Raw genomic sequence first — 14,739 nt, forward strand, 5'->3', positions numbered from 1 at the left:
CATGATAGATGGTTCTCCATCCCCTTTCTTTCAATCTGAAGGTATCTCTAGGTCTAAAGTGGGTCTCTTGTAAACAGTATATAGATGGATCTTGTTTTCTTATCCATTCTGCTACCCTGTGTCTTTTGATTGGAGCTTTTAGTCCATTGACATTTAGAGTACTGAAAGACATGAATTTATTGCCATTATGTTGCTTGTAGAGTTGGAGTTTCTGGTGGTATTTCTGGTCCTTTCTAGTCTGTGTTGCTTTTGGTATGTATGTATGTATGTATGTATGTATGTATTTTCTTTCTTTTCTCTTTTTCTTTCTTTCTTTCTTTCTTTCTTTCTTTCTTTCTTTCTTTCTTTCTTTCTTTCTTTCTTCCCTTCCCTTCCCTTCCCTTCCCTTCCCTTCCCTTCCCTTCCCTTCCCTTCTCCTCCCCTCCCCTCCCCTCTCCTTTCCTCTTTTCTCCCCTCAGAGAGTCCCCCTTAAAATTTCTTGCAGGGCTGGTTTAGTGGTCACAAATTCCTTTACTTTTTGTTTGTCTGGGAAACTTTTAATCTCTTCTTCTATTTTGAATGACAGCCTTGCTGGATAAAGAATTCTTGGCTGCATATTTTTCTGTTTCAGCAGATTGAATATATCCTGCCACCTCTTTCTGGCCTGCCAAATTTCTGTGGGTAGATCTGCTGCAAACCTGGTCTGACTTCCCTTATAGGTTAAGGACTTTTTTTCCTTTGCTGCTTTCATGATTCTTTCCTTGCCTGAGTATTTTGTGAATTTGACTGTGATATGCCTTGTTGATGGTTGGTTTTTGTTGAATCTGCTGGGAGTCCTTTGTGCTTCCTGGATTTTGATGTCTGTGTCTTTCCCCAGTTTAGGAAAGTTTTCTGCTATGATTTACTCACATAGCCCTTCTACCCCTTTTTTCCCCCCTTCCTCTTCTGGGACCCCAATGATTCTGATGTTCCTTTTTAATGAGTCACTGATTTCTCTAATTCTTCAGTCATGCTCTTTTACTTTGTCTCCCCTTTTTTTTTCTGCTTCATTATTCTCCATAAGTTTGCCCTTTGTATTGCTCATTCACTGCTCTGCCTCATCTATCCTTGCTGCTGTGGCATCCATTAGAGATTGCAGCTCAGTTATAGCGTTTTTTATTTCATCCTGACTAGTTTTTACTTCTTTTATCTCCACAGAAAGGGATTCTAATCTGTTTTCAACCCCAGCTAGTATTCTCATTATCGTCATTCTAAATTCTTGTTTAGACATCTTGCTTATAGCTTGTTGGTTAAGTCCCTGGCTATCATTTCTCCCTGCTCTTTCTTTTGGGATGAATTCCTTCATTTTGTCATTTTGAAGGAAGAAAAGGAATTAATGAGGTAAAAAAATTTTTTTAATTAAAATTAAAAAGTCATAAACAGCATACACACAAAAAAATAAAGGATTTATTAGAGAAAAAGGGGGGAGGAAAATGTTTGAAAATTTGAAAAAATGAATACAATGAAATAGAATAAAATGAAATGATGGAAGTAAAATAGAATTCGAAAAATTTACAAAAACTAAAAAGTATAGTAGAAAAAAATTAAATTTTTTAAATAAAAATTGAAAGTAAAAATAAACTTTTTCTCTTTCTGTATTCAAGAAAAAGAAATGAGGGGCGCCTGGGTGGCTCAGTCGGTTAAGCGGCCGACTTCAGCTCGGGTCATGATCTCGCGGTCTGTGAGTTCGAGCCCCGCGTCGGGCTCTGTGCAGACAGCTCAGAGCCTGGAGCCTGTTTCAGATTCTGTGTCTCCCTCTCTCTGACCCTCCCCCGTTCATGCTCTGTCTCAAAAATAAATAAACGTTAAAAAATTTTTTTTAAAAAAAGAAATGAAAAAGAAGAAAAAAAGAAAATTGAATAGATGGACCAGTGAACAGACTGAAATACGATTTAAATTACATCATTTTCCCCTAGAAGTCAAACTATGAAGCATTTGTAGTCCGTAAACTAAGCAGGCATAAAGACTTGTGGTGTTCCTGAAGAGCTAGGTTGGCCCAGTTGGGTGGGGCTTAGTGCAGTGTCTCTGTTCTCCACTAGATGGCGCCACTTAGCTTACTGGGGTGAATTGTTGTGGCGCTTGTAGGTGTGTATGTACCTGCGCAGGAGGGGTGAAAATGGCATCACCCAGCTACCTAGTCTCTAGTATCACAACTCTGTTCTCCCCAGTCTGTAATCGCACACCCGTCCTTTGTCTCCGGCTTCCATCCACTCCCTGCTTTTATACTGTCTGTGACCAAGCCGTCAAGTTGCCAGGCAGCACCTCCCTCCTGAGTTTTATTCCAGATGCGGCTGTTTTTCCTGACCCCTTATGTCTGAGGGACTGCTACTTTGACCTGTTCTGCCCCCTGTGGGAGGGTCTCACCGAGCAATGGCCGGGTGCTGGCAGCACCCAGGAACGTTCGTGGGACCATGCTGCTCCCTATGCTCAGAGACTGAGGCTGGGTGCCAGCCCACCCCAGAAAAAGTTCATGTGATCTTGTAGCAGCAGCGTTTCAGGGATTATGGAAAATCACAACACTCATCTGTCACCAGACTTCACCCTTAATGACCTTGTCCCAGCACCAGTGAATTTGGTTATTCTCTTGGGTCCCCTGGAGCCTTTGCCCATGGGGGTGCCACACAGACTCTACTAAATGTCCCCCACCCACCCTTTCACTGTATGGCCTGAGGACACTCAGCTCCTGGTATTTTGTCCTTCTCACCAGAGCACCGCCAGGTATGGAGCTGTGGAGTTTCAGACTCTGCGCTCCCCCGGTTTATAGAGTCTTAATGGAATGTAAACCCTCTCCTTTCTCCTTTCTCCCTTTTTAGTTCAGTGTCTGTGGCTGTTTCCACTTTTCCACTTTGTCTCCAGCTGCTTTTGGGGAGAGGTGCTTTTCCCATATTTCCCCTCCATCTCCGTCCTCTCTCTGCCTGCAAAAGCAGCTCCCTGCCCTCTGCAGCTTCTCTCTCCCCAAGTTCACCTCTCTGCGCTGCATACCTGCTGAATTCTGTGGTTCAGGTTGTGCAGATTGTTATGTTAATCCTCAGATCAGCTTTCTAGGTGTGCAGGATGGTTTAGTGTTGGTCTGGCTGTATGTCTTGGACACGAGACACACAAAAAACTTCCATGCTCTTCCACCATCTTGGCTCCTCCTACCTATAATTTTTTTAATATTAGACTTAAAAAATATTTCTTGTGCAGATATTTGCCACTGGTTTCTTGAAAATCATGAAAGAAAAGTCTGTTCACAATGTTTGTCAATGTAGAATTAAAAACTCTCAGGAAGGAAAGTTCTCTATAGAAGCAGTAATATGGGAAAGAGAAGGCTCCTGCTTTTGGTAATACTATCATTAAAAAGTTTATCTCAAGATATGAGAAGTATTTGACTCTTAAGAAGATGATACAGATGAATAGTTATTTTTTAAATTAGTTGGTAAAGGAACAAACCAGCAAAGTTGCTTCTTTGGACCACATATTTTGTGTTAATAAAACTTAAAAATACATTTTTACTTGCTCAATAGAAGTGATTTAATCTTCCAGTATACGCAAAAACTACAATTGCAAATCTGTTTTACTTGAAATTTCAATACAGCTATGTAAAAGTAAGCAACAGTTGTAAATCAAATAAATTGTTCTTAGTAAAACATTAAAGCTAAATTAAGTGGCTCATTGCCACATGCTATATTGATAGGTTATGTTTTTAGCAATCTAACAGAGGCATTTACGCAGCCACCAAGCTCTCAAATGTAATTTAGGCTAAATAAACCTCTAATGTGATACATGAGTGCATTTGAGAATAAGATATTTCCAATAATTAATGCTTTTATGGAAATCATGGATACATATGGTGTAGGTGAATAAGCATAGCAGATGTCTCACAAAGCATTATTATGAGTGGGTTTGGAAGATTCCTTTTATTTTCCACAGATCATTTTATTCCCTGCTTAAAGCTCAACATTAAAGAGTAGTTTGATGGTAATATTTTGTTTGTAGATTTAAAAAACAGTAATAGGTGCAGTATCACTATACATTAGGCTTAGGAAGCATTACAGTGCAGTTTCTACTGTAAGTTTTATTAAAGTATAGATTGCTAGTTGCTATTGACAACTTCCTATATTTCTTCAGCTATTAAGTACCTTTTTAAAAATTAATATTTTTTCATTGAAAAAGAAAAGATCACGGTGCTGTGCCTAAGTAAAAAGAAATCATATTTTCTGTGTAATAAATTTATAGTTACTATTCTTTAACCAAGAGACAGGGTAGATAAAAAACTTACTGGATTTTTTTTTTATTTTTTAATATATGAAATTTACTGTCAAATTGGTTTCCATACAACACCCAGTGCTCATCCCAAAAGGTGCCCTCCTCAATACCCATCACCCACCCTGCCCTCCCTCCCACCCCCCATCAACCCTCAGTTTGTTCTCAGTTTTTAACAGTCTCTTATGCTTTGGCTCTCTCCCACTCTAACCTCTTTTTTTTTTTTTTTTCCTTCCCCTCCCCCATGGGTTTCTGTTTCGTTTCTCAGGATCCACATAAGAGTGAAACCATGTGGTATCTGTCTTTCTCTTATGGCTTATTTCACTTAGCATCACACTCTCCAGTTCCATCCATGTTGCTACGAAAGGCCATATTTCATTTTTTCTCATTGCCACGTAGTATTCCATTGTGTATATAAACCACAATTTCTTTATCCATTCATCATTTGATGGACATTTAGGCTCTTTCCATAATTTGGCTTTTGTTGAGAGTGCTGCTATAAACATTGGGGTAAAAGTGCCCCTATGCATCAGTACTCCTGTATTCCTTGGGTAAATTCCTAGTAGTGCTACTGCTGGGTCATAGGGTAGGTCTACTTTTAATTTTTTGAGGAACCTCCACACTGTTTTCCAGAGCGGCTGCACCAGTTTGCATTCCCACCAACAGTGCAAGAGGGTTCCCGTTTCTCCACATCCTCTCCAGCATCTGTAGTCTCCTGATTTGTTCATTTTGGCTACTCTGACTGGCGTGAGGTGGTATCTGAGTGTGGTTTTGATTTGTATTTCCCTGATGAGGAGAGACATTGAGCATCTTTTCATGTGCCTGTTGGCCATCTGGATGTCTTCTTTAGAGAAGCCAAGTGGCAGTTCTGTTCTGGCTACCGTGATATTCTATGTGATTTATGTGTAAAGTTGATAAAAATAATCTTATAAGGGATTTGGGTGACAGTATGGTTACTTTCAAGTATATTAAATGCTTTCACTATTTTGCATCCAGATATTTGTGTGTGTGTGTGTGTGTGTGTGCGCGTGCGCGTGCACATGTGCACACGTGTGGTGAGGGATGGAGGGAGGGAGAGACTTAGAAAGTTATCTTGAAAAATTTCTGGGAGGAACTATTTGGATTGAAGGTAGCAACTATCACTAGGATCCTTGCAGTGTATAGTCACACTGAAGGGTTGGAAGAAATATAAAAATGATGAAAGCTGAGTTTACCATCAAGAATTTTAAAATTGAGAAAGAGCAAGTGATTGAAAGGGGAATGATATGAAAAATAACATTAGCAAAAGGTCGATACAGTGCAACAGGAGAGGTGTTGAGTTACAGAAGTGAGAGGTAACATGTTGGGATTAGTAGGAAAGTCTACATGGCAGTGTTTACATTTGACATGCGCTTTGGAAGATTCTTAAGAAAGAAGAGGAAAGGGTAATAAGCAGAGGGAATAGCATGAAAAAATTACAAATTGTAAGGCATATTTTGGCAATAATAAATAATCCGGTTTAAGTAGAGCGTAGGACAATAATGGAGTATAAGACGAAGATAATATTGAGAAAACCTTAAGTTTCTTGATGAACAGTGGATCACTTTTGATTTTGAATTGGAAAGTATATTGATTTGAGCAATTATTTAATAAGATGATATCCTGGCTGCAGAATGTAAGATGTACTGAAGGAAGGAACAGCAAATCTGATCTGCATTTTGATACAAACTAGCAAACTGAGGAAAAAACTTTTGACCTGTAGGAGATAATTAGAAATCTGAACACTATAAGGTATTTAGTGAATAATAATGACTCTTGTTTTTTAGTATAGGTGATGACATTTGGTTGTTTTTTTTAAGAGACTACCTTTTAGAGATATATAATCAGGTTAATCTACTTTTATAAAGAAAGCATTCCACATTCAAACCTCAATAATCTCTGGCTATTTCTCCTCTTGAGATGTTAGCCCATTTACCTTAATAACGATTTCCCGGAATTTATTAGGGGCTGCAAAATGGTGATATCCTAATTCTGTTATTTCTTTTTCATTTAGTAGTTGAAATACTTCTACTGGTTTTGGTTACCTGGTAGTATAATTCATATAGGAAAGGAAGCTTCATTCTTTCCCTTAATCTAACAGTTTCCAAAATAATGAGTTGATTCATTAGTATCCTTCAGTTGTGCACAACTGAACAATTATGTATTCATTAATTAAACATATAGGGTGTGGTCTATCCATTGACGTTATTATCCTTTGATGAGAAGCCTTCAAGTTGGCTCTTGAGCTATTTTTGTGTGTGATGCTACTGTAAGTAGTATGATACTTTCCTTGATATTTGGTATGATAATTGTTTTAAGCTCATCGTGTACATTGCCTACCCCAGACCTGTAATCAACAGTTTTACTAGGGAGTCCTGGTTCCCTTTAGTGGAAAGCGTATTTAATTAGAGGTGTTCATTGTCAGTGTGTGTGTGTGTGTGTGTGTACATACAGTTTCTCAAATTTAAATTGTTTACTCTCTCCACTTACCATTTTATAGAAAAAAAGTTGTGACTAGTGATAGCAAATGAAGAATAAATTGTGGATTTGAATTCAGAACTCCATAGTTTACTGTTTTCTTAGTTTAAAAAAAAAATGGGTCCCCAAACTGAATAGCCAACACTGACTTTGTTAGATTTGTGACCTGTTGCTTAAGAACCATAGGCAGCAGATATTTATTTCCATTAACATTTCTCCATTATTTTCACTTTCCTCCCGTTGTAAATCCTATTTTTAAATATGCTAGTACATTAAAAATTGATAGGGTATACTCAAATCTTTTTATAATGAAAGCCTATTGCTGTGGTTTTCATTTTATGATGTTTTGCCACATACAAACATATTTGCAAACAAAACAGTATACAGGAAGGTGTTACAATAGAGATTTCTTTTAGGAATTGGCATCCAGGGGATATTCTTGGCTTTTGGGGTAAGATGTTGAGGTAGAGGTTTGTTTATCAGACCTGCTTTCTCCAGTTTTCTCTTTCTTCCTGGCTTCCTAACCCTCATTCTTTAAGAGGAAGAAGAAAAGCTGGGCTGGAGGATACTAGATCTGTGGTAGTGGAAGTGTGTCCCCAAAGAATGTTGGCATTCTTCAAACTGTGTTGGAATATTTACTACTGAAGTATAATACATGATAGTCTTTTATTTTCCAGTTTGTGGAAGAACCATGCTAATAACATTTTCCACTTATAAATTTTTCTACCATGTTATTTTTTAAAATAGTTTTATTGAGATATAATTTACATATTATAAAATTCTTCTATTCATATGTATAATTAAGTGGTTTTTACTATATTATTAGAGTTGCACAGCCATAACCATTGTCCGATTGTAGAACACCTTCATCACCCCCAAACACCCCTTAGCTATTAGCGGTCATCTATGGCAACCACTGATCTTTCTGTCTCTGTGGATTTCTATTATGGATATTTTATATAAATGATATCTTATAACGTGGTGTTTTGTGTCTGGCTTCTTTCATTAGCATCTTGTTTTTAATGTCATAGCATGTGACAGTAGCTTATTTTCTTGCAGTGTATTTTGTTGTAATTATGGAGCAAAGAAGTGGTTGTTCTCTCATCAACAAAATTATGAGCTGTCAGAGGTATAAAAAATACCATGTTTTTTTGTTTTGTTTTGTTTTTATTTTTAATATGAAATTTATTGTCATATGGGTTTCCATACAACACCCAGTGCTCATCCCAAAAGGTGCTCTCCTCAATACCCATCACCCACCCTTCCCTCCCTCCCACCCCCCCATCAACCCTCAGTTTATTCTCAGTTTTTAAGAGTCTCTTATGGTTTGGCTCCCTCCCTCTCTAACCTCTTTTTTTTTTTTTCCCCTTCCCCTCCCCCATGGTCTTCTGTTAAGTTTCTCAGGATCCACATAAGAGTGAAAACATATGGTATCTGTCTTTCTCTGTATGACTTATTTCACTTAACATAACACTCTCCAGTGCCATCCACGTTGCTACAAAGGGCCATATTTCATTCTTTCTCATCGCCACACAGTATTCCATTGTGTATATAAACCACAATTTCTTTATCCATTCATCAGTTGATGGACACTTAGGCTCTTTCCATAATGTGGCTATTGTTAAAAGTGCTGCTATAAACATTGGGGTACAAGTGCTCCTATGCCTCAGCACTCCTGTATCCCTTGGGTAAATTCCTAGCAGTGCTATTGCTGGCTCATAGGTAGATCTGTTTTTAAATTTTTTGAGGAACCTCCACACTGTTTTCCAGAGCGGCTGCACCAATTTGCATTCCCACCAACAGTGCAAGAGGGTTCCCATTTCTCCACATCTTCTCCAGCATCTATAGTCTCCTGATTTGTTCATTTTGGCCACTCTGACTGGCATGAGGTGATATCTGAGTGTGGTTTTGATTTGTATTTCCCTGATGAGGAGCAATGTTGAGCATCTTTTCATGTGTCTGTTGGCCATCCGGATGTCTTCTTTAGAGAAGTGTCTATTCATGTTTTCTGCCCATTTTTTCACTGGATTACTTGTTTTTTGGGTGTGGAGTTTGATGAGCTCTTTATAGATTTTGGATACTAGCCCTTTGTCTGATATGTCATTTGCAAATATCTTTTCCCATTCCGTCAGTTGCCATTTAGTTTTGTTGATTGTTTCCTTTGCAATGCAGAAGCTTTTTATCTTGATGAGGTCCCAATAGTTCATGTTTGCTTTTAATTCCCTTGCCTTTGGAGATGTGTCAAGTAAGAAATTGCTGTGGCTGAGGTCAGAGAGGTTTTTTTCCTGCTTTCTCCTCTAGGGTTTTGATGGTTTCCTGTCTCACATTCAGGTCGTTTATCCATTTTGAGTTTATTTTTGTGAATGGTGTAAGAAAGTGGTCTAGTTTCATTCTTCTGCATGTTGCTGTCCAGTTCTCCCAGCACCATTTGTTAAAGAACCTGTCTTTTTTCCATTGGCTATTCCTTCCTGCTTTGTCAAAGATTAGTTGGCCATACTTTTGTGGGTCCAATTCTGGAGTCTCTACTCTATTCCATCGGCCTGTGTGTCTGTTTTTGTGCCAAAAAATACCATGTTTTAATGATGCAAGAGGAGCAAGAACCAGAAGTAGCCATTTATTAGGGAGCCATTTGAAATCTGGAATCAGTATTTACAAGACCCATAAGTTCCATGTCCATAGATGTTTCATTCAAAGAATATTGCCCATTTAAGGTCTATATACTGTCAAAACCAGAATCATGTGGACTGTGTTTCAATTCGTACTGAAATTTTTAATGTAGCTTTCTATTCTCTCTTTATATGTCTCTAAAGAAAGCATAAAATGACTTGAAAATATAAAAAAATTAAAAGGGTTACTTAGAGCCAGATGGTAAATGATGGGAACTGTTTATCCTGAAAAACTGATAATTAAATTGATTGTTAAATGGACGTATCTGTGATTCAATCTTTATTGGAACAGAATATATTGAAGCCTATCAGAATAATAGTAATATTTCTAAGATTTTGAAATAGGGCACCACATAATTATTTTTTAAAACTGAATTTTGCTAATAAGAAAGGAGCATTCTACTGAGTTGGCATTAGTATGCCTCTACTTAAGATCATTTTAGAAAGACTTGCCTTAGCTCCTGGTTTCAGGCATCGGGCTGGTTGTAGAAACCCCTGTTGTTCTGTATTCCCTACCCATAGGGCTTTGTGTGGGGCAGTGACCTCAGTTTGTCTCTCTTCTTTGCCTTTACCTTTGATTTCTGTTCCAGGAAAAGATGTTCACCTCAGTCCTGAACCTGACTAATCAGGGTTATGTGATTAAGATGTGATTAAGGATGAAATTTTGAAGCCATGTTAGCTACAGAATGTTATAAGTGAAAACATAAAAAACTAAGAATGTCTTCCTTTGGTTAAGTAAATGTGATATACTAAGATACACACCAAATTTTCATTTACCGTAGACAAGCAGTATCTATTGGATATATCAATAGGCAGGAAAAAAGTATATATCAACAGAGATATTGTTTATAAATTTTCATATCCTGTTTCTATACAGTAAAATGTAAGGAAATAGTCATAATTGATGTTATGAGAACTATAAAGAGGAAGAAGGGAGAAAAAATGATTTGATTTGATTGTGATAGGTATGGTATGTCTTGGTACAGAGACTAGAGAAAGATTGTGAAACTTTATGTATTATTCAAAGTAATTTTGAGCCAGTGAGAGAACTTCTATCTAGGACAGTGGTGTGTGTGTGTGTGTGTGTGTGTTCAACCCTTTCAGATATATATTCCTTTCACATACATATATATACATATATTTTTCCCCATTTAATTTTACAGTGTTAGTTTACTTTTTTATAAATAGGTATTATTTAGAAGCCTGTTTTCACCACTATAGAACAATTCTTAAATAAGCAGTTAAATCACTAGGCTCTTCTTTTTATTTAAAAAAAAATTTTTTTTAATATTTATTTTTGAAAGAGAGAGACAGAGCTGAGTGGGGGAGGGGCAGAGAGAGGGAGACACAGAATCCAAAGCAGGCTCCAGGCTCTGAGCTGTCAGCACAGAGCCTACCGCGGGGCTTGAACTCACAGACCCAGAGATTATGACCTGAGCCAAAGTCAGATGCTTAATCGACTGAGCCACCCAGGCTCCCCTAGACTCTCATTCTTTTTAATAGGCTAAACTATCACACTTAAGAGAGCTAATCAATGCAACCAGAAACTGTGGTTCAGTGGAGTAATCAATAGCTGCTGAAGTTGGTCTTTGTAGATTCTAAAGTTTGACTTCTTCCTCTCAGTAAAACTGGTGTTAGAAAATGTCACTCCAGGTAGCACTTGAAGTTGCTGTTGGGATTTTTTTTTTTTTCATTTGTTTTCAAGGTGTCCAATTTTTTATTTTATTTATTTTTTTAAAGTTTATTTTTTGACAGAGAGAGAGAGTGAGCGAGCATGAGTGGGGGAGGGGCAGAGAGAGGAAGACACAGAATCTGAAGCAGGCTCCAGGCTCTGAGCTGTCAGCACAGAGCCCGATGTGGGGCTCAAACTCATGGACCGAGATCATGACCTGAACCGAAGTCGGACATTCAACTGACTGAGCCACCCAGGCGCCCCTCAAGGTGTCCTATTTTTTAAAGAGAAATTTAAGAGAATTTTTAAAATCTTTTGTTGTTATGTTCTTATATTATGTATCTGAAAGGGATATTTTGTAACTTCATAGAGATTTTATTTTAGAAGTTAAATTAGTTTTTAAAAGTTTCCTAACCCTTTTATAACCTTTGAAATATAACATGTAGATCTTAAATTTATAGCTTAAAAGTTTATACACTTGTGTAACCAGTGCACAGATCACTATGCAAAACATTACTAATACTTTTGTACTCTCTAATCATCACTTTCCCAAAGTTAATCATTATTCAGATTTCTGAATATAGGTAAGTTTTGTCTCCTTTTCTGTTTCACGTAAATAATCATACATCATCTTTCTGTGTCTGGTTTCTTTTGATTATGATTGTGTCTGTGAGTTTCATCCATGATACTGTATGTTCTTTTCTTACTGCTAAGTATTAATTGTCTACATTTGCCATACTTAATTTTTCCATTCTGCTGATGGTTGACATGGGTAGTTTTTGGTTTAGGACTTTGATAAATAAAGCTGCTATGAACATTCTTGGTAAACATGTACGTAAAGCTTATTGGGTGTATACCTGAGAGTGGAAATGCTGTATCATAGGGTATGTATATGTCTAGTTTTAAAAGTTTTCCAAAGTTATTGTGTCAATTTATATCATCTTCAACATCATGTAATAGTTAAAATGGCTTTGCATTCTTCACAAAATTTGGTATTGTCATTTAAAAAGAATCTGATGGATATAGAAACTAGTATTTTTATTATTGGTGCTAATTAAGTATATATAATGCCCTGGCAGTTGAGAGGTTATCTTTAAATTAGTAAATAATTTAACTAGCTTGAGACAGTTGTGACTACTACATGTCTACCACTACATTTGCTCTCTTCTTACTGTTTTACCTAGTTGAAAAAAGAAAGAATTGAGGCATGAAAATAAGAATCACTGTCTTACAGAAAGCAATAACAAGATGGTAGTGACCTTATTTTGTTAGTTAAAAACTGTAGACTAAAATGCCCTCAAGCCTAAAAGAAAAAGGAACCAGCTGAAGTTATAATAGCTTTTTAATACTTATTATTAAAGTAACTGTGATGATAAGGAGTGTATAACTTGTTGCAGAAAACCATATTTTAGGTTCTATTACAGGCTTATAGTAAATTGGCAACATTTTTTTTCTTTCATGGAATTTCTAAAATGTTTGTGCAGTCATTTAAAGCTTTATTGCAAGTGAGGCAATAAAAGGGGAAGAAATTCAATTACTTTATGTGCAAAGCTTTCATTTCCTATTTAATGAAAGAAAGAAAAACTTCTGTTCAGTAAGCATGCAAGCTTTACAGTCCCTCACAGTAAATTAGAAATTTCCTTAAATAGATGATAAGAAAAATATTTCCTAAGTAAATGCTTTGATGAAAGGTAGTTTCACTAAGTTAAAGACTTTACTTAAGAATGTCGGAGCCAAGGTGAAAAGGGTCAGCAATTAGATTTGATTGGTCATGAAATTAATAAAAATAGGAAGTGCTTACTTGATGATTAACTATTACAGGTACTGTTTTAAGCTCTGTATATATATATATAAATTATTTCATAGGCTTCACTTCAACTCCATAAGATTGATACTATTACTGTCCTCATTTAGTGATGAGAACCTGAGAGACTTAGTAATTTATTTATGGTCACACAGCTATTAAGTGGCCAAGCCAATATTTGAATCTGGACATTCTGCCTTCAGAATATGTACTCTTATTCAGTATGCCTTAATCAATATGTACTCCTAATCAATATGTACCCTTAACCAATATGGTCTCTCAGTATATTAGTATTATAGCCAAAAGTGAAGCTAGAAAGAAGGGAGAAAGTCCAGGGGTTAAGTAATTTCCTACTAAGTGGCAAGCACTGTGTTAGGCATTTATGTGGGCTAATTAATTCTCATAGTAGCCCTAGGTAGCTTTAACATAGTTATCACACAAAACAGAAACATAAGATTTAGAGAGTGAAATTTACCCATGGGCCCATATCTCATAATTGGTAGAACAGATCTTTCTAAAATAGAGACCACTGATAGGAATTCATTATTTTCACATGAATGTCTGCTGTGGATTAATTTAAACAGCTGCTAATATCTATTGGGAAGTAGCAAGCTGTTTATATCTTTAGCACAAAATATTTAACATGAGTGTTCTTGAAGTGAGTCAACACACCATCTACGCTAAATAATGGCAGCATGGTATACTAAAAGAAGATGGCCTTTGGAGTCAGAAGGACCTTAATGTTTATGATTAAAAGTTTAGTTTTAAAATGGCAATTCAAAGTCGTAATTTTTTTTGAGGGGGGGGGGTGTAAGTGAGTGAGGGGCAGAGAGAGAGGAGGAGAGAGAGAATCCCACGAGGGGCAGAGAGGGAGAGAGAGAGAGGAGTGGGGCTCATCTGAAGCAGGGCTTGTGCTCATCTGAAGTAGAGCTTGGGCTCACCCAACTCAGGGCTCAAGCTCACAGGATGCAGGGCTTGAACTCACGAGCCATGAGATCATGACCTGAGCCAAAGTCTGATGCTTACCTGACTGAGCCACCCAGGTGCCACAAGGTCATAACTTATAAGCATTTTTGGATGGGCCACTCATCTACCTATTCCTGAAGATATACCTATATTATTCAACAAATGTATTGAGTGCCTGATATGTGACAGAAACAGTAATAGGCTCTTGGTATATAGCATTGAACAAATGCTAGACATAAATCCCTGCCCTTTGGAACTTACAGTCCAGTCATGTTTATGTAGTTGTGATTTGCTCTTGGAAAATTGTGATCTTTTTGATATTGTCTCCTTGCTCTCCATCTGGTAACCTGATAGGTTAGGGCCTGTCTGCCTGATAAATTTCATTTCTCAGAGCCTCTAGGAACACAGGCATTGGTTCCCATTTGCACTAGCTTTCTCCAGGACCATCAGTCTTCTTTATCTTTGTGTGGGTGTTCTAGGTTGAATATGCATTTATTGACCATCTTTTATGTAATGAGACCTATTCTAGCATTGGGGGTGCAAAGGTGACATCAGGAAAAAATATGTATACTCTGGGAGTTTATAGTTTGGGAGAAAGACAAAGAGCAGAGAGAGAAGAGAGAACCCTTAGTGTCCTACATGTGGTTCCTCCCCAAGCCCTCCCTTTGTTCTTTTCCTCCATAGAAACTAGTCAGAACCTACAAGCAGGAGTATAAGGCTTCATTGTGTTAAGTTCCTTAACTTCACTCATTCCCTCTTCTAGACCCATGGCGATCCCTCAAGTATTCATTGAAGGGATAAAAGAAAGAAGGTGTATTTCCAGATATATGTATATTTTGTTTTCTGGTTCATCTGGTTTTAGTTGATCTTTC

The 14,739-nt window shown here is 37.2% G+C and overlaps 1 protein-coding gene across 5 annotated transcripts in view; it reads left to right on the plus strand.

The window, feature by feature from the left end:
* SMAP1 (small ArfGAP 1) overlaps window positions 1–14,739 on the plus strand; it is a 200,018-nt gene that overhangs the window by 131,191 nt on the left and 54,088 nt on the right. The gene's annotated exons all lie outside the window — the stretch shown is intronic.

This window comes from Panthera tigris, chromosome B2 (assembly GCF_018350195.1).
Source record: "Panthera tigris isolate Pti1 chromosome B2, P.tigris_Pti1_mat1.1, whole genome shotgun sequence".
Taxonomy (NCBI): Eukaryota; Metazoa; Chordata; class Mammalia; order Carnivora; family Felidae; genus Panthera; species Panthera tigris.